The sequence below is a fragment of the Leopardus geoffroyi genome, chromosome C3 (assembly GCF_018350155.1).
Source record: "Leopardus geoffroyi isolate Oge1 chromosome C3, O.geoffroyi_Oge1_pat1.0, whole genome shotgun sequence".
NCBI lineage: Eukaryota > Metazoa > Chordata > Mammalia > Carnivora > Felidae > Leopardus > Leopardus geoffroyi.
This window is the reverse complement of record NC_059338.1, coordinates 102,732,063-102,753,053: the sequence shown is the minus strand read 5'-3', so window position 1 is coordinate 102,753,053 and position 20,991 is coordinate 102,732,063. Positions and strand designations below refer to the sequence as shown.

The window sequence follows — 20,991 nt, the reverse complement described above, 5'->3', positions numbered from 1 at the left end:
AATCATTTGAGTTTTTCATGTAGAGTATCATGTCATCTGCAAAGGGTGAAAGTTTGACTCCTTCTTTGCTGATTGATATGCCTTTTATCTCTTTTCGTTGCCTGATTGCTGAGGCTAGGACTTCCAGTACTATGTTGAACAACTGTAGTGAGAGTAGACATACCTGTCATGTTCCTGACCTTAGGGGGAAAGCTCTCAGTTTTTTCCCATTGAGGATGATATTAACTCTGGGCCTTTCACATATGGCCTTTATGATATTGAAGTATGTTCCTTCTATCCCTACTTTCTTGAGGGTTTTTATCTAGGAAGAATACTGTATTTTGTCAAGTGCTTTTTCCTGAATCTATTGAGAGGATCATACAGTTCTTATCCTTTCTTTTATTCACTGATTGATTTACAAATATTGAACCAGCCCTACAACCCAGGAATAAATCCCACTTGATCATGGTGAATAATTCTTTTAATGTACTACTGAATATGATTTGCTAGTATCTGGTTGAGAATTTTTGCATCCATGTTCATCAGGGAAATTGGTCTGTAGCTCTCCTTTTTAGTGGGGTCTTTGTCTGGTTTTGGAATCAAGGTAGTGCTGTCTTCATAGAATGAGTTTGGAAGCTTTCTTTCCATTTCTGTTTTTTGGGAATAGCTTAAGAAGAATAGGTATTAACTCTCTTCAAATGCCTGGTAGAAGTCCCCTGGGAAGCCATCGGTCTCAGGTCTCTTGTTTATGGGGAGATTTTTGATAACCAAGTATTTAGCTTTCTAATGCTCTGGCAAAACCCAGGGATAAAAAACAAAAACAAAAACAAAATCAAAAACAAAAAACTCTCTGTCACATTAGACTTTAAACCAAGTTTCATTGTGTCCCATCAAGATATAAAGTCTGCCTTGAATCAGAAAAGTTTCCTGTCTGTTAATCTGTTTTAGAAATCAATCTTTCAAAACAAATCAATTCATCTGTTCTACAAACCAATTTCCACTATGAAAGATGGAATAAAGGAACAAGCAAAGAAAAGAATGAAGAAAAAAGAAAAGAGAAGTTAAAATCAAATGTGAGACTATGTCATTGAGTGCTTATATAATGTTATTTTCTCTGTTCTCACTAACCAAACCTGGGAAATAACCAAATCCAAATTCAGTTATAAACCCTGATTATCCAACCATAGTAATTCCATTACACTTCACCATTTATTATTCTTAAATGTTTATTCATTTTTGAGAGAGAGAGAGAGAGAGAGAGAGAGAGAGAGAGAGAGAGAGAAAGAGCATGAGTGTGGAAGAAGGGAACAGAGGGGAACAGAGAGAGGGAGACAATAGAATCTGAAGCAGGCTCCAGGCTCTAAGCTGTCAGCCTGAGCCCAACATGGGGCTCGAAATCACAAACTGTGAGATCATGACCTACACCGAAGTCAGATGCTCAACCCACTGAGCCACGCAGGTGCTCCCACCATTTATTGGTTAAGTGTTGAGCATGAACACAACCACGGCCTAAGAAATGTAAGGGAAAGTCTGTTGTGGGATTCCAGGGAAAAGTTTCCTCACTTTTAAAGACATACCAGAAAAATTCTCTCTTCACCCTCTTGGATCTTCTTGTGTCTGCATTTGACGTAGAACCACTCCATTCATCTTTCAGTAGTAAGGGAAGCCAGGTTGAAGACAGAGCCAAGAGACTAGGTACATTCCCACAGAAAGACAGAAAGAACCCAGGCCCCTGAAGACCTCGTTAAATCATTAAATTAACTGCCTTGGCATCACACTAACTCTGAAATTGTTATGTGAGATAAGTCACCTCATTGTATAAGGCTGGTGAGCTGAGTTTTCTTTTACTTCCAGATCAAAGCTTCCTAAGTTTAACAAATGGTTCATATCTTCTAAAAAATGAGAAATTATTGATGTCTTGACAATGTGCTCATCAGTTAATCCTCCACAAGTATCTTTTTTTTTTTTTAGAAAAGTTCTGGAAGACACCCTATGCAGAATTAGCAAGAAGTTGGGATACTAGGACTATTTAAGAAAGACTAAAATAAGGTTGCATCAACTGAGTACAGAAATAAAAATAAAGAAGATAATTCATAAAAAAAAAAAAAAAACAAACCTGGAAGCACTCTGAAAAGGAAACAAAACCCTCATACAAGAGATAAGTTGAAATATAGACATTTTTAGTTGCTGAGAGCTCATACTCCTCACAGAGTCTCACTGAAAGAATTAATAAATGATGTACTTCTGTAAGATGAGATTTAAATCAGAAAGAGAGGAGTAGGGCACAAAAAGCAAAGGTAAAGAGATTGGCAAATGTGTGATCAATCTAGCAACGTTTGCGCAGGGTCCATGGAAGGAATTTATATTTATGTTGTGTTTGCCTCAGGCCTCTCAGAGGTGAATTTTTAGATCTTAGCCAAAATTTCTAATAAGGAAACTTTATTCTGTACAGCTATATGAGAGTGCCAGTCACATGCTATCTTAAATACATACTCACTTAAGATACAAAGAGACTAATTTCTTAACACAAAGCTGGAAATGGAATTTGTAGGTATAATTCCTTATTTTCTTCCAGTATACGTATTATGTGACTTATAGGATAAGAAGTAACATTTACACAGCCCGTAATAAATATTTTTAAATATTTTGTTAGTTTCGTAGACATTATGGTTAAGGTTACATTCCTGAATGACAAGGGACATTTTTATATTTAAATTTTAGGATACTTCATGAAAGCGTTTCATTCTGCCTTCTCAAATATAAGGAGAAAAACCAGTCATTGTCATAAAATTAATCAGATCATGTAGTTTCGAATTTAAACACAACCCATGCTCCAGCCGGCTAATCTATAATGGTATTATTGTATACAGAACTCATGTGGTCACTGGAGTGAGATTTTTAACCTTCTCTTCCGTATCTTCCTACTTTTAACATGTACTCGACCTCTGTCAACAAGATAATCCATCCATTAAGGTTTCTCATAAAATTCTAAATTGCACTTCTCAATTTACATAATTTGCATGTACAGTTGTGATTTCTGATTTTCACAAGGCTCAGAACTTTCTAAGAGAGCTCAGACTGTGTCCATTTTTAAAGTTTGATGTAACCGAGTAAGGCTTGTAAAGTGAAGGGAGACTTCAACACTTTCTGTCTGGGCTTCCAAGTTTACCGCTCTGAATTTTATAGGTTTTTGCTTGAATACATGAAACTCTTTTTATTTTCTCCATATATTTTCTATTAGTTTCTATACATAAGAAGCCTTTTGATGGGGCGCTTGGGTGCACCTGGACTGGGTTAAGCGCCTGACTTCAGCTCAGGTCATGATCTCACAGTTGGTGGGTTCCAGCACCCCTTGAGCTCTGTGCTGACAGCTCAGAGCCTGGAGCCTGCTTCGGATTCTGCCCCTCCCCCACTGCCTCCCTCTCTCTCTGCCCCTCCCCCACTCGCACACGCACATGCTCTCTCTCAAAAATAAACATTAAAAATTTTTTTTAAAAAAGAAGCCTTTTGATATTTATGTATTTATTTTTTATGTTTTATGTTTTATGTATTTTTAAAGTGTATTTATTTTTAAGAGAGAGAGGTGGGGGGAGGAGCAGAAAGAGGAGACACAGAACCTGAAGCAGGCTCCAGGCTCGCAGCTGTCAGCACAGAGCCCATGGAGGGCTCAAACTCATGAACTGAAAGATCATGACCTGAGCCAAAGTCTGACGCTTAACCACCTGAGCCACCCAGGCACCGTTTCACTTCCTCTTTTTAAGTATGTACAGTTCTTACTCCATGATCTTGCCTTCGGAGAAGTAGTGTCCGGGTCACTGGTTATCAGCGTTGGCAGTGTTTTCAAAAGCACGTGGATTTGCATTCTAGCCCTAAAACTCCCTAGCTTTATCACTCCCAAGCTTGGAAAAATTACTTTATCTTTAAAGCCTCAGTTTCCTAATATTTAAATTGAGGATGATAATACCTGCCTCAGGGTTGTTGTCAGGAGCAAATGAAATAACACACGTAAAATTTAAGAGGACACTTTACACATAGTAGATCGTCAAAACGTGGTAGCTAGTATTATCTTTACATAGGTAGAAGGTCCTTAATAATATGTATTAATTTTGATAGGGGGACTTTTTTTTTTATCTTATTTATGATTCTAATGGGAAAGTCTCGGGTCTACTGTTTTGCTGTTATTTACGATTTAACAGTTTGAAATAATCTCAGGACGTTGGAACAGGAACTGAAGCGTAAGGGTGTTTGTCAAAAGCTTATGACAAAGTTAGCAATGTGGTTCCATATTTTCCCTCCATTACTGCATAACAAGTTAGGAGGTTGAGGTTAGTTATATCTTTAAATTTATTGTTTATAGGATGGGTAAGTATTGTATCTGGATTAAATTGAATATAAAATTCTTCAGGGTTAAATAAAGGGAATAGAAGCCATTATAAATATTTTAAAATCAACTTTGTTAAAGTATAATTTACATACAATAAGATTGCTACTTTTAAGTTTATAGTTTGATAATGTTTGTAAACATATGCCATATAGTCACCACTACAATAAAAATATAGAATTGTGCTATTCAGTATAATAGCCACTATCTACAAGGGCTATTGAGCATTTGAAATATGACTAGTCTAAATTGAGATTTTTTTTTAAAGTAGGCTTTAAAAAGTTCATTTTTAAAGATTCTCAGAAAATAAAAGAAATTATTACCCCCTTAGAGTTCCTTCTGATATTCGGAAAGCTCAGGAAAAAAAAAAAAAAAGAAAAAAAAAAGATCTCTTTTCTTACTAAGAACCTAATCTTTTCAGGCTATGTAAACCCAGTCTTTACTTTTCCCCCAAGGTTCCTGAGTATTCTTCTGAGATAATCTCAAAGAGAAATAAATACTTTAGTCACCTGCACTGAGAGCCTTGCCTTGAGCTTCTATTCAGTAACAAAGATAGTTAAAAAAATTTTTTTTTTCAACGTTTATTTATTTTTGGGACAGAGAGAGACAGAGCATGAACGGGGGAGGGGCAGAGAGAGAGGGAGACACAGAATCGGAAAGAGGCTCCAGGCTCTGAGCCATCAGCCCAGAGCCCGACGCGGGGCTCGAACTCACGGACCGCGAGATCGTGACCTGGCTGAAGTCGGACGCTTAACCGACTGCACCACCCAGGCGCCCCAGAAAAAGATAGTTTAAATAGAAGAGAAATGACCTCTGAAAGGGTAAAGCCTGAATATGCAGATACAGCATTGGACAGGCATTTGAAATCGGACTGGGTGTGGAAGACCTGTAGCAGGCCAGCTTCTTATGAATCTATAGAGGGGATAATGTGCATTTTGTATGTTCACCTCACCCAGAATTCACTCACAGAGAGCTTATCATCTTCCACCCTAGGCCTCAACTCCTCTAGATCTTTTTGAGAAATAGTATATGTTGGAACGCCACAGTAGGGATCACCAGTTAGAAACTGGTATGGTGAGGCCACCCGAAGACTCTTTTTCATTCTCCCTCCGTAAGTGATGGACGTCATTAGTAATGGAAGTTACATAACTTCTGTTTTGTACGCATAACTTTTTTATTTGAATATCTGAGCAGAGAATGTTGTTTCCTTTCAGAACAATGAAAAACATCCGCTGAAGGGTATTGTCACCACTTTCATCTTGAAGTTATATCATCAATGATATAAGGTTCAGTGAGTCCCCCAGGAGTCTGTCAGCCTTTTAGCCAAATTTCCTTATCCTTAAAATGATAGCTTCACACATTCTGATAAAGCAACCTCAAAATTACATGGGATGATATCCTCCTAACTGGTGTGAAATTACATGATAGTTTCTTCCTGGGTGAGCATCATTTAAACCTGGAAAGATTTAGAATGAAGTATATCAGCGTCTGAGAGAATCAAATCCATACCAGCGATTATATTTTTGTTTGGCAGTCTTTGTGATTTTATATGGCGGCAATATTTGAGAGACTTTGACATATTAGAAAAATAGGTTAGTCATATATTCCATATTGATTTATACTTGTGATTTATATAGGGTTTCAAAGCACTTAGAACGCAAGGCTCACCATACATGTTCAAATTATCAGATATATAAAAGTTATTTAAGTACTTGGAAATAGTTTGTTTATTAATTCAGACAACCCGAGTACTTAGAAAGAAAGTGTAAATTTAATGAAATTGTAAATGAAACCAAATATTTTCCAAAGGCAATTAGGAGGTTGGTAAAATTTGCTAGAATTTTAAATAGAATTATATGAAATGTAACTCAAACAAAAGCCTCTTAAAAGAGATGATAGGTTCTTGTATTCGTAGCTTTAATGAAATAAGAACTTTTAAAACAAAGTAAAACTATGGATTGACTTTTCTGCATATAAAAATATCGTACGTTACCCCCAATTTCTTATGTAACATGGAAGTAACAAAAGTAACCCAGTTTTTCAAGTAGTTTTGTTTTACCTAGTATATACCTATTTAATGCTTACTTACATTAAACCTTAAGGCATGTGTTCGATCTTTTAAATTCCCTGTGCATAGGCAGTGCTTGGTCTTTACTTAGAGGCTTTTGGGTGCTGGTGATAAGCTTCTTGTACAAAAAGCAGAGAGAAGGCACTAGTTGATTGGCATAACTAATGGAAGAATGCCTCGAGTTACCCACGCGTATAGTGCTGATTCACCACAAAGGCCACTGCTCATTTCTCCCCTAAAACAGATACATATTTAGCCTCAATTTTAGATTATAGAATATAGTGCTGCCAAACTGCTGGACCCGAAGAGAACTCAATAAATTGCCATCCCAAGAGATTCTTCCCCAAAGGCTACTACTCAAGGATCCAAAAATGCTGCAGGCTTCATGCATACTCATTCAACAGGCATTCTCTGGGTACCCACTATGTGACAAGCACTGGAAATGCAGAGATGAGGACATAGATGTCTCTCTCCCACCAACTTTTAGATAGAACCCTCTAGATAGATGGAAGACAAGCAATTAGAGAAGCAAGAAAGAGCATAGTGTGATAAGAGCATCCTCAGGGTGAGGGAGCACATTATGGGGATCCCCAATCTAGCCTGCAAAGGTAGAGAAAAAATTTCAACAGACATTAAACTTGAACAGTGAGTAGGAGTTGTGTTTATCGTATTGCATAGAAAGGAAAAAATGATGACTTTTCAATGAATTCTAAGGTTGCTTTGGATCCTGAAGAGCAAAAGGAAAACAAGTCAGAAATAAATTCTACCTTTGGCATCTTGTTAAAAGTGGAATTAAATGTATTTGCATTACTGGACTAACAAAGCTCAAATTTCAGATTTTAAGGGGAAAGTAAATAAATTGCAACTTCCCTGCACCATAACTGAGTATGACAAAATGTTGGGGAGGATTGGGCATGCATGAAGAGAACTAGAATATACAACCAATGTCCTAGTTTTTCCGAAACCTGGAAACCCATTGTTACGTGATGATCCAAATTGGACAACTGGTACAATGTGAAACTTCTCCCTGATGATACACTATGCTTTGGTGGAAATTCTGCAAAGTGCCATAATCAGTCAGAGCCTGATAAAAGTGGTCAGTTTTTTGGGCACAAAAGTGTAAATTATCAAAGCACACAAATCAAAAGGCTAAATTTAACATCTCCTATGCTCATTGGATCCAGAAATATAAAGCACAAACAACATCCCAAAGAGCTAGACAATGCAGTCTTAGAATTTTACATCTGGGCTCAAACAGTCAAGTTTTGTTTAACTTTTATTTGATTCTTCTTTAATTTAAATTTAAATGTTTAAATTTTCTTGCATATGTTAAATAACCAATAGATAATTTTAAGACATTTTAAAAAAAAGACGTATTTTTAGGGGTGCCTGGGTAGCTCAGCATCTGGTTAAGCATCCGACTTCAATTCAGGTCATGATCTCACTGTTCATGAGTTCGAGCCCTGCATTGGGCTCTGTGCTGACAGCTCAGAGCCTGGAGCTGCTTCGGATTCCGTGTCTCCCTCTCTCTCTGTCCCTCCCTGCTTGCACTCACTCTCTCTCTCTCTCTCTCTCTCTCTCAAAAATAAATAAACATTAAAAAAAAACTATTAAAAAAGAGATGTTTTTATGTCAATGCATAAAAGTTGACATGCTCTGTAATGTTCTAATCTATGCCTCATTAAAAAGACATGTTTTCCAAATTGTAAGGATTTGTAAAATCCTTACGAATTGTTGAATGTTTGCTTACTTAGCCCAGTCTGTGGTGCATATGAGATGCTCAGTTAAAGTTTCTTCAACTGGGGCACCTGACTGGCTCTGACAATAGAACATGCAACTCAATCTTGGGGTGGTGAGTTCAAGCCCCATGTTGGGTGTTTAATTACATGTAATTACGTGCTAATTGCAAGTTTGTTTAATTACATCTAATTGTGTTGTGTTGAACTTGCATTGCATTACACTGAATTGGGTTGGACTAAGTTGAGTTGCATTGGGAATAAATTGACTTGGATTGCAGGGAATTGAGCTGCGCTGAAATGAACTGAACAGAATTGGCTAGACTGAGAAAGATCATCTCTGCTCCCTATGGTGAGGGACCTTATATTTATGGCTCATCCCTTCAGCTCTAGGATATAGCACATTTCTTAGTACAAAACATACATGCTGTGAATTTTGGAGGAATAAAAAAAAACTTAAAATGATGGGGTGCCTGGATGGCTCAGTAGGTTAAGCATCTGACTCTTGATTTCAGCTCAGGTCATGATTTCACAGTTTGCGGCATCGAGCCCCATGTTGGGCTCTGCACTGACACAGTGGGGCTTGCTTGGGATTCTCTGTCTCCCTCTTTCTCTGCCTCTCCCTGCTCTCAAAAATAAACAAACATTTTTGGATATAAAATGATAGAAAGGCTTTATAGTAGTAGTACTTATATATTCAATAATAATTTTTTATCACAATACCACGTAGGCACTGTGCTATGTACTAGGGATACGGTGATAAAGAAAGAAAAATCCTGTCCTCAAAGAGATTACAGTTTACTGATGGCCACAGAACAAGTAAATAAGCAAATATAAAATAAAACAGTGTCATTGGTTTTGTAACAGCTGAAGAGCCATTCACATTGTGGGCTATGAGATCAGTACAACCTAAAACTGTGTATTGTAATGGCCTTGGTAAGTAATAGGAATAAATACTAAGTCCTATGCTAGAACTACCACACATGATTCTGTCCTACACAAACGTCACTAACTTGCATGCAAGGCAGTGAGTAGTAATCCTCTCTGTCTTCCACTAACCAAGCCATTAGCCTTCTAAGATCTTTCTTCTGAAATTCCTGGAAAGGATTTTCCAACTCAATTAAATTATCACATAGGTCAGGGGATCAAACCATAAAGAGTATTGACTGAAATAATTATTTTAAGTGAGCGAACAACTTGATTTTATTTTTTCTAAAATCAATATGAAGAATAGTTGAAAGGCTGGGAGACTATCGAAGAGGTTAGTGCAATAATCTTTTTAGGGTATTTGAATTAGGAAAGTTTATTCCTCCCCTCTTTCTGTTTGGTAGCTTTCATGTTTATTTGCTAGATCTTCTTCCTATACCCTACCTTTCAAATGTTGGAATACCTCAAGGATCCTTCTGAAATCACCTTACATTCTCTCTACACTTACTCCTAAATAGTCTCCTTTATTCTTTTAAATACCATCTGGTGGTGTTCGTGTACCTGATCCAAACCTTATCGCTGTGCTCCCCTCCCATTTTTCTACCTACCAGCTCATCTTCATTGGAATGTCTCCCAAGAAACTCAAGATTAAAATGTCCCAAGTGAAACTCCTGATTTATTTTCTCTTTGAAATTTCTTCCTTCCTGTGTCTTTCCAACACCACTGACTGCCATTATCCTGTATCTAATTCCTTATGCCTCACACCTGTGAAGTCACTTTTGATCCTGCCCTTCTTGCAAACCTTGTTCTCTATTTTCAATCCCCATATAGATGAGTGGTTTTCAAAATGGGATCTGAGAAGAATGGATCATTATTGCAACATTAAAAAACTTTTGTGGTCTATGCAGAAATCCATGTTATCTTTCCATGTCCTAAGAATTTATTGAGACTAAAAAATTGCGTATGTTAAGGATATGAACCCTTGCCTATTTTTAGAAAGATGACTATATCTGTACAAACAGTCATTGTGCAATGTGCTTGGGACCTCCTACTCTTACATTTGTGGTTTTTTTTTTTTCATCATTTGGCCCTGTGATATTGTGATTTATACATGAAATTTATATTTGATCTTCATGGTCTTTTCTGACACAGAGCTCCCAAAACCCTTGGACAAAGGTGTTTCTTACTAGTTAACGAAGAGACAAGCATGGAGGCTGGTTGCCAGGAGAACCAGCCCTTTGATTAGAGAGTTGGAACTTCCAGTCCCACCCCCTTACCTCAGGGGAGAGGAGAAGGTATGGAGATTGAATCCATTGCCAGTGGTCAATTATTTAATCAGTCATGACTGAAGCCTCCACAAAAACTCCAAAGGCCAAGGTTTGGAGAGCTTCTGGGTTGGTGAACACGTGGAGGTGGTGGGAGAATGGCGCTTTTCGAGAAGGCATGGAAGCTCTGAGCCCTTTCCTCATACTTTGCCCTAAGTGTCTCTTCCATATGGTTGTTGTAATAAGTCAGTACTCTAGTAAGTAAAATGTTTGTCTGAGTTCTGTGAACCACTCTAGCAAATTAATCAAACCCAGGTAGGGGGTCCTGGGAATGTCTGATGAGTAGTCAGTCTGAAGTATAGCTGACAATCTGGGCTTGTGAGTCGGTCAGTCTAAAGTACAAGGAGGAGTTCCCTGAAACCCCCGATCTGTAGCCAGTCAGCCAGAAGCACAGGTAACAACCTGGGTTTGCAAACTGGCATCTGAAGAGAGGGAAGCAGTCATGTAGGACTAAACCCTTAACCTGTGGAACCTGATGCTACCCTGGGGTAGATTGTGTCAGACTTGCTTGTTAGACTTGTGGGGAAAACACTCCCCCTCCACACGTTGGAATGGAGTCCGGGAACCTAAAAGAGGCCCAAAAAGGGTAATGACAAATATCTGACAGAGCTTTATGTTACAGCACAATAACTACTACATAGAGGCTGTGGTTAACTGTGCAGTTCTCAAGCTTTACCAGGATACTCTCGTGTTTTCATGGTGCTCTCTGTTCACTGCTACTAAGAAAAATAAATAAATAATGCTCGTTTAGTAGAACTATCCCCAGAGAGCAGATTCTCATTTGTCTCACCTAGCATATGGTCAATATAAAGTAATTGTTAAATTCTCTGACTACCAATTCAATTAACTAGTGAGGCCTGACTGCTGTAATTAACATCTAACATAAAAGTCCTGAAGACTATTACTGGGATCTAAACTGTTGGCCCTGTTAATTATTCAAAGACTAGTTAAGAGTGACTTTGGTCTGCCTGCCCTTTTTTTTTTTTTTTTTTTTTTTTTTTTTGGTATTGAGGTACATCATTTTCCAGGTCAGCCAGTAGGTCACAGAATGGGTTTCAGAGCAGTGAAAGGCCATTAAGTTTCTCTGTGGACTGTTTTCTTGTAGCATTACTCTGTAAAATAGCTGTCTCTACATATCATGAATAATCATTGACTTGGGAACAAGGACTCCACCATTCAGAGTACAATGCTTCAATTACTGCTCTGTTCACTGGTCACTATGCCTGTCCTTAGTCCAATATGACACTGTTCTTATTCTCAGAACCTTGTAACCTAATACTATAGCATTAAGACTTATTGTGTCTTAATATCTCATAAGACAACCCCTCTTTCTTTGTACTGTTTTCTTCCACGTTTCATTAAGAAATAGGTCCAATTTTCTTGTTTCTTTTCATGCCTCATAATTTTTGATTGACTGCTAGGCACTGTGTGTTAAAGAAAAGTAGAGAATGAAGTAATTTTTTTCTTAAAGTTTATTTTGAGAGAGCAAGGGAGAGGGCAAGAGCATGAATGGGGGAGGGGCAGAAAGAGAGAGAGAGAGAGAGAGAGAGAGAGAGAGAGAGAGAGAGAATCCCAAGCAGTCTTCAGTGCTGTCAGCGTGCAGCCCCACATGGGGCTTGATTCTACAAACTGGGAGATCATGACCTGAGCTGAAATCAAGAGTTGGACGCTGAACTGACTGAGCCACCCAGGTGCTGCTGAAGTAAATATTTACCCCTAAAAAAGAGAATGTCCCTCTGTCTCTCTGGCCACTAGGATGAAGTCTGAGTTCTTGGAGACTGTGGGGAGGCAGTAAACTCTCATGCTTGCTGCTGAGGGAGGTCTCTCTCAACTTGCCTGTCCTGCCTCCCATGTTTCTCCCGGACCCAGAAGAGGCTGGTGGGAGTGTCGGGTCGGCCTGTCTTCTTTTGTGCAGATCTTAGAGATTCCACACCACCATGCCAGCTCACATTCAGGCTTAACAATTTTGTTAGAATTTCCACAGACTTTTTTTTAGCCATGTCTGGAACAGATTCTTTCTCTCCTGCTGTGTACCAAGGATGGCAGCAGCTGTGGGTCTTGCCTCTCCTAGGAAGGGCTCATCACTTTCTGGATTTGTTTGTTAGGTTTCTGTTTTGTTAGGTTTCCTCAACTCTCAGTTGGTTTTAAAAATACAATGTGATTTTCCAGATTGTTCTCATCATTAGGAGGAGAATGCAGTGTTCTTGCAATTTTCTCATTTGTAAGCTTAAGTGAAGTCCTTTATTGGTATCCATAACTCGGGGGGGGGGGGAGCATATTGTCCTTTCCTAATTTGGCCTTGAAAACACCACTACACCAGGCTCAACTTACTCTTTTTAAATTTTCTGTAACAACTTGTAAAAAAAACATAGGAATTTCCTGTTCCTTGAAAGTTTGTTGAAACTCTTCTTTACAACTATCTCAACCCTAATATATGAGGGTTAAGATACCCGACTAACACTCCTATTTCTTTAATGCTTATTGAGCTGTTAAATTTCTCGTGTGTGTGTGTGTGTGTGTGTGTGTGTGTGAGTGTGGTATTTTTAAACACATTTTTACATTTTATAATGTTTCAATTTATGGGTATACTTTTATTAAGTCTTTGTTCTGGAAGAATGGAACACAGAGATAGACCAGTCTCTGACCTGCCCTCCAGGAGCAAGTAGTCAAGAGGAAAGGCAGACATATAACTACTTAGAACTACGTGTAACTACAAAGATGGGCTGATTAGTAGGCCTCACAGGGGTAACACAAGAAATCCTATCTCTGGTGAATTTATCTCAATCTAAGTTCTTTTCTTAATAAGTAAGAAATTTAATCTTATTACACCCAAGAGACGGACGCTCCATTGAACAAAATTATAAGAGACTGATATGTAAGCAAAGATAATAATTCTTAATTTAGGGTAAGAGATCTCCTTTCCAGTGATGGACAGCTGTTACCTGCTACACAGACCACACTGTGTCCTAGTGCTGATGTACCAGAGGAAGACAAATTAGATTTTAGCTTGATGTGACAAGGTGGTGACAAACAAAATAAACTATCTTATAAAAGTACTTACCTGTAGCTATTTCCTTTTGAAATATTTTCATACTGTTTAGTTGCATCTTCTTTTTTCCACAAGCTTATCTTTCCACAAGCTTATCTTATTATATTTTTTAATGTTTATTTATTTTTGAGAGAGAAAGGGACAGAATGTGAGTGGGGGAGGGTCAGAGAGAGAAGGAGACACAGAATCCAAAGCAGGCTCCAGGCTCTGAGCTGTCAGCACAGAGCCCGACATGGGGCTCGAACCCATGAACCGTGAAATCATGACCTGAGCTGAAGTCCAGTGCTTAACCAACTGAGCCACCCAGGCGCCCCTCCACAAGCTATCCTATTAATCCAAGTAACCAGTTTTTGTTTATATTCCTCTTCTCTATTTCTGTTTATTACTTTGTTTCTTTGATTTCTGCAATTCTTTGTTTCTTTGTTTCTTTGGGCTTCTTCTGTTGGTCTTCTAACTTCTGTCAAATACTTAGCACGTTTTTTTAATTTAATATTTTATTATGAACAATGTAAAACACAGGAGGGTAGAATGGTATAACGTGCTCCAATGTGCTCAACTGATTCCCAACTATTATCACCTCATGGTCTCTCTTATTTCTTCTGTACCCACATCTTTCTTCCCTTTATTATTTGAAAGCAACGCTTCGACATTATATCATTTTATTCAAAAGTTTGGGTGTCATTTCTAAAAGATAATGAAACAGAAAATAACATGCTCATATCTTTAAAAAATCAAGATACTACTGTAATGTGATTAAATATCCAATTAGGCTTTCAAATTTCCACCATCTCCTGTTATGTCCGAATCCATACACTGCAATTGGTTGATATGTCTCTTAAATCTCTTTTAATTTATAAATTCTTCCATCTCTTTTCTCCCTTAGAATTTATTTGTTGAAGAGATCAGGTTGTTCACCCTGCAGCATCTCCCACAATCTAGATTTTGCGGTCTGTACCCCTGTGGTGTCACTCCACATGTTCCTTCATCACCTGTACACATTTCTTGCTTCATGTAGTTGAATGTAAAGATCTAATCAGACTTCAAGTTGATTTTCTGGCAAGTCTGTTTCACAGGTGGTACTGTATCCTTCCATTGGGAGGGTCATAATGTCTAGCTGTCATCTTTTTAGTAATGTTAGCAGCCACTGATGATCATTGCTTAGATTCACTAGTTCTTCAGGGTTTTTATTTAAAGTGATGATATTCTAAATTTATCGTTTCTCCTTCCTTTGGTAGCTTGAATATTCTTACAAAGGGAAATTTCCACTATCAGATATTTGGTTAGGTTGCAATTCAGTTTGCAAAGAGAAGTTACATGCTTGATATTTTCTCTTTCTTTCTTTCTTTCTTTCTTTCTTTCTTTCTTTCTTCTTTTTTTCTTTGTTTTTACTTACAATATGGTTTTTAACAACGAGTTGGTTCCCTGCCATCTTCCAAAGATAACTACTGAATTTTTCATATCTTGGGAACTCATGGATTCAAACATATGATGTATTTAAATCTATATGGTAATTATTATCCTTATTGATGTTCAAAGTGTCCCAGCTGTTTCTAGCAGGAACCTATTCAAATGAGCTTCTTAGTCCTATTGATATGGCTCCTGTAGTCTTTGAGAATATATTTTTTCTGGTTTTATTTTATTTTTTGTTTTTTGTTTGTTTTGTTGTTGGTGATGTGGGTTTTTTGGTTTTTATTTTTGTTTTGTTTTTGCAAAGAAGGTATCAAAACAACTAAATCTGAGAAAATGTTCCAGATTTACTTTACACATATATTTCCCAGATCCAAAATCAGCCATTTTCTCCAGAGCCCTGTTTCCCTTTATTGGAAAATGGTATTTAGAAACCACACAATCTAGTTGCCTTGGTTATTGTTTCTAGGCATTGTTAATAGATAGCATTTTTTAGAAACGTTGTTGTGGGGCACCTGGGTGTCTCTGTCAGTTAAGCATCTGACTTCAGCTCAGGTCATGATCTTGCGGTTCATGAGTTCGAGCCCCACATTGGGCTCTGTGCTGACAGCTCAGAGCCTGGGGCCTGATTTGGATTCTGTGTGTGTCTCTCTCTCTGTCCCTCCCCCACTCACATTCTGTCTCTCTCTCTCTCTCAAAAATAAATAAACATTAAAATTTTTTAAAAAATTAAAAACATTTTTGTGATCTGATAAACTTATTTAGATTATACATAAACTTCCAAGTTCTGCTTTATCCACGTACTACAAACTTTGACTACTGCTGTTTTCATTATCATTTCATTGTAACCATTTCTTAATTTTCTTTTGCTTGTAATGTTTGGCAATATGTTATTATTTAGTCACTGAACATGGATGTTTAAGTTCTTTGTTTTTAATTTCTCATTGTGTTGTCTTATGTGCAAAGAACATAGCTGGTCTGACATTGATAACTTGCAATATATAGAGGTTTATGTAATGGCCTAATAATAGCCTATACTTATCAATATTTTTTTTGATTAAAAAAAGTATAATTTAGTGATTCTGGGAATTTGGAGGAGTCTAGGGGTGAATTCCTAGGAATGATTTCTCAGACTTCATCTGTTTTACCTTATTTTTCAGCTCAGTAGGGCTTTTGTGCTGCCCAGTTCTTACCATTGGACACAGACATCAGAGACCAGGGCCACTATGATCACTGATCTCCGTGGTCAAAGGGCAGGAAATGATTTGGCCAAGGCATGTGGGAAGAAGCTTTCTTCCAACTAACCTTCTCCCTGCTGCCTCTGGTTGGCATCTGTCCCAGGATCTTGCTGCCCATCATGTGCACAAACACCACACACACAGATATACACTACATTCCACACACCACCTACACACACACACACACACACGCACACACACACGCGCGCGCACACACACGCACACACACACACCACACCACACTGTACACACATCACATCATGCCACACACACATACATACTATGCGCTCCACATACCTCCCACACCCTACATATACACCCCCCACATCACATCACAAATACCCCACCATACCATACATACCACATACACACATGCACACAGACACACACACACAAACCTACATCGCGCACATCACATACCGCATGTTCAAGAGAGATTTCGATCTGGCCAAGTTTTTCGTGGTGTATTGGTTTCCTCTGGCTTCTGTAGATTCCCCAGCTTTAATTTTAACTCAGTGGCTTAGGCTAGTTTACCATCATGGAAAGAAACAGCTGCTTCCTCCTGTCCATTTTTAAGCTAAGTTACTGGGTTAGCAGCATTTGAAAATTAAGTCAAAGGCAGCATCAAAGACATTAACCATTTAACTTAAATGTTACATGAAATGGTCTTGAAAACTGTATCAGTCTTCAGTCTCTTGGTTTGAGGAGTAAGGGTACTCAAGACTTCTGTGAAGTCATAAAAATCTTCAGAACTATAGTATTTCTAGAAGTTTTTAAGAAAGGAAAAAAAAAGAAGATAGCACAATTAGAGATGTGAGCCTTTGTACTCCTGAAAATATATATATTTAAAAAAATTTTTTAACATTTATTCATTTTTTTGAGAGACAGAGAGAAAGCACAAGCAGGGGAGGGGCAGAGAGAGGGGGAGACACAGAATCCAAAGCAGGCTCCAGGCTCTGAGCTGTCAGCACAGAACCCAATGCAGGGCTTGAACTTATGAAATGCAAGCTCATGACCTGAGCCAAAGTCAGACGCTTAACCGACTGAGCCACCCAGGCGCCCCCTGAAAATGTATTTAATGGGGTGGGGGGAAGGGGGCAGGCAACAGTGTGGAGGAGAAAGAAATTTGAAACATTCTAATATAAGTTTTGAGAAAGTTATAGCTAGGTTTTATTATATATTTAGCTAAGTTTCCTAATATTATTTATTGAGCAATGTATTCCTCTCATTACTCTGTGATTCTTCCTTTACCATATAGTAAGTTCTTATTATCAATACTAAAGTTTGTTTTAGACTGGTCTGTTTAGCTGATATATCTATTGAATCATTAGCACATACCCTTGTTTAAACAGCCATAAAAGATATTTTAATATATTTAATAAAGTTCCCCCACTTGATTGTTTTCAAAATATCGTTAGTTTTTTTTCCCCTCCCATCCACTTATTATTCTAGAAGAAAAACAGCAGGAACACTCTGTCTTACAACTTCTCAGATAAAATAGTTTCTATCTTCAGAGTCTTAGTAGTAATTCCCACAATGATTAACATTTTGCCTATTAGTTTTAGGCTACAAGATGTTCCAGGTGCTTTTTTTGTGCAACATATTACTTCCTTTCAAAAATCAGTCTAGTTGGAAAAAATTATAGCCATTTTTTTTTTAATTTTTTTTTCAACGTTTTTTATTTATTTTTGGGACAGAGAGAGACAGAGCATGAACGGGGGAGGGGCAGAGAGAGAGGGAGACACAGAATCGGAAACAGGCTCCAGGCTCTGAGCCATCAGCCCAGAGCCCGACGCGGGGCTCGAACTCACGGACCGCGAGATCGTGACCTGGCTGAAGTCGGACGCTCAACCGACTGCGCCACCCAGGCGCCCCAAGATGCTTTTCACTTTGAAGATGTTATAGTCTTCCTTGCGTTGATTCACACTGTACTTTTTGACTGGAAAATAAATAATTGATTTACTAACTTATTTTGTAAGGTATATCTTAAAAATGAAAGAAATTTACACATAGAGAGAGATGGCTAAAGGGACGACTGATTGGAAAGGAAATGTCTGAGAATGGGTCTGAGTTCAATGCCATCGACAAACAAAATGCTAGATGTCTCAAGGACAGCAAACATGCCCATTAAGTATATCCAGTTGCCATGTTTCATCCCCTGATCTCTTTTCAATGGCCTTTGTCTCTTGCTCCCAAATTCCATTTATATATGCTTGGTTTGATTTGAAAAAAACAACGGTAAATCAACAAAATGGTGACTGAAGAATAAGGATGGGAAGTGCTATCATTTTCTCAGCCATATCATGTGCCAAGTTTTCATTTAATCCTTATTTCTCTCAATGTATACATGAGGAAACTGAGCCTCAGGGAGATGAAGTAATTTGCCAAAAAATAAAAATAAACAAAAAGTCACAGCTACTAAATTGTGGAAATGGAATAGAAACCAGTATCTGATTTTTTCCAATTGCCCTAGCACAAGTTGGTGCAAAATGGTGAGTTTATCAACTGTAAGTAAGGTTGTTAATGCATATCTAAACCATCAACTTATTCTGAGACACTTCCAGTCACAGGTAGTGACAAAAAAAAAAAAACAAAAAAAAAAAAAAAAAACACAACAAGCTAAGTGTTGAGTCTTCCTCTCATGTTTTCAGGCAAAACAGAAGCCAAATCCAGAGGTTCTTAATAAATGGGAAGAAACAAAGGAAGAAATCTGGAGCCAGAATGAGCAATTCGCTAATGGCACATTTATGTGCAAGTGGGATATGATCTTTCCTTATGTTCTCAAGAGGAACTTGTCTTTATTTGCCTAAGAGCACTTCTTTCCTCATATCATCTAAACTCTAAAAACACTAGGTCTGACCAACATAAGCTATATTTGTAATTTCCTAAATGAATACAATAGTTAGGAGTCAGGGTGGAGATACCACTCAGGCTGGTTACGAATACATACGTTTTCTGCAGCCCTAGCAATACTTCTTCAACAGTCCTTCCCCATTAGACTTCAAGGTCCTTAAGAGCAGCCATAATAACAATTAACAGTTGTTCACATTGTACGTTCTCAAGATAGGCTATCACACCGAATCCTTACAACGACTCTGGGAGGTTGAATATATTATCATGGACCTCTTGAAGTCGTTGCAAATGCCGTACAGAGAATTCAAAGCAAAGTGCCTGAAGTCACAAAGGTGGTGGATGGCAGGTTGGATTTGAATATAGTGAATAAGCTGTGGTCACATGCTGGGGTCTCAACAACATAACAGAGTAAGAAAGGGAAGGAAGCCGGGACTGGGCCATCATGGGCAGAGCTACTACCTGTAAGAGGGATGGCTCCTGGCAAGGTGACACGCTAGTTAGGAATGCTACCCATGGGGATATAATTTGGATCATGTTTTCTTCAAGAAAATATTTAGTGAGCCTTCTAGTGTCATGCTAAACAGTGACTAACATAGGATCTGGAACATGGTAGACATAAAATAAATCTTTAATGAACAGATCAGTTGGGATAGTTGCAATAATGCAAACCTATACCCTGGTAGAGTCTATATTGCTACATCTGGCCTTCATGCGAACCTGGTGTGTCTTCGGCATACTGAGTCAGTAGTAGAACATATGGAGGGTTTTCCTCTTAGGAAGATTCGGTACATGTAAGTGTTAGGAAAGGCAAGACACAAATGCCAATCTGGGAATATACTAGTATATATTGGCAACTGGGAAATGGAGAAAGAAAGAGTAGAAAATGAATTTAATGACTTTCCAAAGCTAAGGAAATAAGACAAGTAGCTAAATACAAACACATTAAGTATAGAAAAGAATTAAAAAAACAACAACAACCTAAGATTTAACAGTGTGTTAATTTGCTATGGCTGCTGTAACAAAGTCCCAAATGCAGAGGCTTAATAATAGAAATTTAGTGCCTCACAGCTCTGGAGGTTAGAAGTCCAAAGTCAAAGTGTCAGCAGGGCCAGGCTCTGTCTGAAGGCTTTAGGGAAGAATGCTTCCTTGCGTCTTCTGGCTTCTGGCAGTTGCTGGCAATTCTTGATATACTGTGGCTTGTAAAACCTATCACTCCAATCTCTGCCTCTATTGTCACCTAGTTTGGGGTACTTTGTTATGGCAACTCCAGGACACTAACACAGACTTTGGTGCTGAGAAGTGATGTGCTGCTGTTGCAAATAATTTAAAATGTGGAGATGGCTTTGGGATTGGGTCACGGGTAGAGTCTGGAAGAATTTTGAAGCTCATAATAGAACAAGCTTAGATGACCTTGAAAAGACATGTGAATAAATGTCTAATGGAATGGGAAAGTCTGTCCTGTCCTATCCCACCACTGGATTTTAGGAGCAGATAACCTATTTTCTAATTTTACATGTCTATAGATGATGAAGAGATTCTGCCTCAAGATGGCAGGATCAATTCCCGCCTGAGTTTCCAGACTGCTGGCCCAGCCTACAGGTCTCAGACTTGGAGTCCCATGATCACGTGAGCTATGTACAATCACATACACCTGTGTGTATGCCTGTGTATGCACATGTGTGTGCATGTATGCATGTGAGTATATGTATCTATCTATATATGTATATATAAAATATATATAAAATATAAAATATATATATGTATATATAAAATATATAGAATCTCCTATTGGCCCTGTTTGTATAGAAAACGCTGACTCTTACAAACAGCAAAGAAAAGAACTCTGCTTTATACCTAAGTTAGCTTTGTACTTAAGTTAGCTCATTGAGCAATGTTAGAATTGAATTTTTTAATGTTTCTTTATTATTTTTGAGAGAGAGACAGAGAGAGAGAGAGCATTCAGGGGAGAGGCAGAGACAGGGAAACAGGATTTGAAGTGGGCTCATATTGACTCATTGAGCAGGTTTC

At 38.1% G+C, this 20,991-nt stretch overlaps 1 long non-coding RNA gene across 1 annotated transcript in view; it reads left to right on the top strand.

The window, feature by feature from the left end:
• LOC123585609 overlaps positions 1-20,691 on the top strand; it is a 51,354-nt gene extending 30,663 nt beyond the window's left edge. Inside the window, exon 3 of the long non-coding RNA XR_006706312.1 lies at positions 20,487-20,691. This is a non-coding gene — a long non-coding RNA (uncharacterized LOC123585609). The remainder of the gene's footprint in view (positions 1-20,486) is intronic.
• The last annotated feature ends 300 nt before the right edge of the window (positions 20,692-20,991 follow it).